This window comes from Coenobita brevimanus, chromosome 74, assembly GCF_032717465.1.
Source record: "Coenobita brevimanus isolate Jiangsu-jjx chromosome 74, ASM3271746v2, whole genome shotgun sequence".
Taxonomy (NCBI): Eukaryota; Metazoa; Arthropoda; class Malacostraca; order Decapoda; family Coenobitidae; genus Coenobita; species Coenobita brevimanus.
Window position 1 is genome coordinate 31,790,688 of NC_137027.1, and position 3,006 is coordinate 31,793,693.

General features: G+C 46.5%; 1 pseudogene; it reads left to right on the top strand.

The window, feature by feature from the left end:
• The first annotated feature begins 479 nt into the window (after positions 1–479).
• LOC145407941 (5S ribosomal RNA) lies at positions 480–598 on the top strand (annotated as a pseudogene).
• Positions 599–3,006: the final 2,408 nt, after the last annotated feature.

A 3,006-nucleotide genomic window follows, 5' to 3' on the forward strand; every position in this document is an offset into this window, starting at 1 on the left:
TATTATTTTTGTGTTTTCTTGGAAGGAAAAGTTTGTAGCATCCTGGCCTTAGCATTAAGAAAAAAAAATCGTGTTCATAGGTTGTAAACTGTGGCCATGTTCAATTTCGCTGGAAGCCCCGAAGCCTGCCCCTTCCCCCGTGAGGTGCTACCCTCAGTGGTTTCACTCTTCCCAAAACCTTGTTGGGGTGAATATCTATAACTGAGTCAAGTTTCATGCCCTTTGGTTAAAAACTTTGGCTGTGCATAGCGACTTTGTCTGACACCAGCAGCAGCCATCAGAAATAAGGCTGGGGTCAGAGGTCAAGGGTTGGCTCAGGTATATAAGGACCTGAGACGCAGTTGTGGCGGCAGTGTGGAAGAGGGAGAGAGAGAGAGAGAGAGAGAGAGAGAGAGAGAGAGAGAGAGAGAGAGAGAATTCTCATATAAACAGACAGGAGTGCAGTATGAGAAATATTAGATGCAAGGGGATATAATCCCAGTATCGGCCATAACACGTTGAGTACACCGCTTCCCGTCCGATCAGCGAAGTTAAGCAACGTTGGATCTGGTTAGTACTTGGATGGGTGACCGCCTGGGAACACCAGATGCTGTTGGCATCCCTACGTGTCAAGTAGGGTTGGTGGAGGATTAGTGCCCCTCCCTGTAAAACCATTAACTCTAAGCCCTTGGCCACCCCGTTTGGGATACATGGCGTCTGGAAATGAATGAATGAATGAAAATCCACGTACTGTTGGATTCAGGGTGTTGGTCCCCCTTGTTCCTTTACACCCAAGCCTTCTTAGATGGCTACACCATGGCTGTGCTCACGCTGTCTGCATGTCTGTTGCTCGTGGCTGTTCCTGTCTTCACTGCCAGGTTCCGTTGCACTGTCCGGTGGTTCAATTACTACCCTTGTGCCCTGTGATAGATTCCAGTGCTTTGTGCCCGATGGCCGTGGTGGGTGTGTCAGGGATGTGGCATGTGCAGGCGGTGCAGCAAGCCCTTTCCACCGTCCCTCTCCTCCTCCTTCTCCCTCTCTTCCCTTTCCTCCCCCTCTTCCCCCTCCTCCTTCTACCACCAAACGCCACGGTCGTCTCTCACCAGAATTTCTGAACATTCTCAAGTTTGCCTGTCTTCACTCTGTCATGCCTTATTACAAGTGCCTCCAGGTGGTGTCTCAGCTTCACTGATGGAAAGGGATCCACCCAGTCAGCTGCACTGATGGCAAGTGATCCATCCACTCAGCTGCACTGATGGCAAGGGATCCATCCACTCTGCTGCACTGATGGCAAGGGATTCATCCACTCTGCTGCACTGATGGCAAGGGATCCACCCACTCAGCTGCAATGATGGCAAGGGATTCATCCACTCTGCTGCACTGATGGCAAGGGATTCATCCACTCTGCTGCACTGATGGCAAGGGATCCATCCACTCAGCTGTACTGATGGCAAGGGATCCATCCACACAGCTGCACTGATGTCAAGGGATCCATTTACTCAGCTGCACTGATGTCAAGGGATCCATTTACTCAGCTGCACTGACGACAAGGGATCCATCCACTCAGCTGCACTGATGGCAAGGGATCCATTTACTCAGCTGCACTGATGACAAGGGATCCATCCACTCAGCTGCACTGATGACAAGGGATCCAACCACTCAGCTGTGTAACATGGAAGGGTTGTCTCCACAGCGGGCGTGTGATTTACGGCCGCCATATTGAAACACCCACACTCGTTGCCTCCACCGTGGTAGTGCTGCTTTCTCTGTCACAGTGCTGCTTGTATCTATACATATATATCAGGATACACACACACACACACACACACACACACACACACACACACACACACACATATGTACACTCGGCAAGATTCCCGACTGGACCACCTGGTTGCGGGATTTGGCTAATGTAGCAACAGCGTGTGTGTGTGTGTGTGTGTGTGTGTGTGTGTGTGTGTGTGTGCCCGACAATTTTTCGAATCGCTAAGCTTCAACCTCTGAATTATATTCTGAGGTCATCGTATTATGCTATGATATAGGCTAATAAGTATGTGATTGTTTGGGATAATGGGCTGTGCATTACACTATTTATAGTCTGAGTTATATAAAATAATTGTCTTGCCTTGTAGCATGAACCACGATACAGATAGAGTTGTGGTTCAGAAACAGGGCAAGTTCACCCAGAAATGGTGCGATGAAGTGGGAAGGGGGGAGTAGGCTATGGGAGTGAGCGACCAACAGTTATATATTCTTAGTCATTACAGTATAGTTATTAAGGTATCAATGAAATCTGGCATCCTAAATAATAATAAACCTATTTAGTTTTATTATCTTTATAATTATAGACCGGATTGCACACAAGGATACCCCTTCCCTCGTTGACGGAAAATATGCAGCCTGTTCCACCACCTCGTCTCTCTCTCTCTCTCTCTCTCTCTTTCTCTCTCTCTCTCTCTCAAACTACTCAGCTGGCTATTTGTACACACACACACACACACACTATCAGTTTGTGCTAATGAATAATGACGTTGCATTTATGTTCACCTAAAATTTAAAACTGTCAAAATACAAGTGCAATACATAACCACCTCACATTATGGATTACAGTACGTTAACCAGTAATCAATATTTATTTGCATAGTTTATGTTTCAGTAATAGTCATGGAGTAGCCATACCCACAGTGATATTTTCGTTAATGCTAAAGGTAATTGTGTGTTAAGTGGAGGATACAAGTTGGAGGGGAGGTGGCCGCTGACACCTCCAATCCTCATAGCTTCGGTGGTGAGTTGTAGTGTCACTGCTGAGGTTCCTGTTCCACCAGTTATGTCAATAATTAAAGTTAACATACTGATGAACAGTCATTTCTTATGAAAAATACAAAACAGCCTATATAGAACTGTCGAATTACATTTATGAAGCATATTGTGGGTGCTTTCCAGCTCTCACGCACCAGTCACAGTCTTGGTCCTTTGTTTCAGTATTGGCAGCCTGACATTGTACACACAGCAAAAAAACTATCGTTA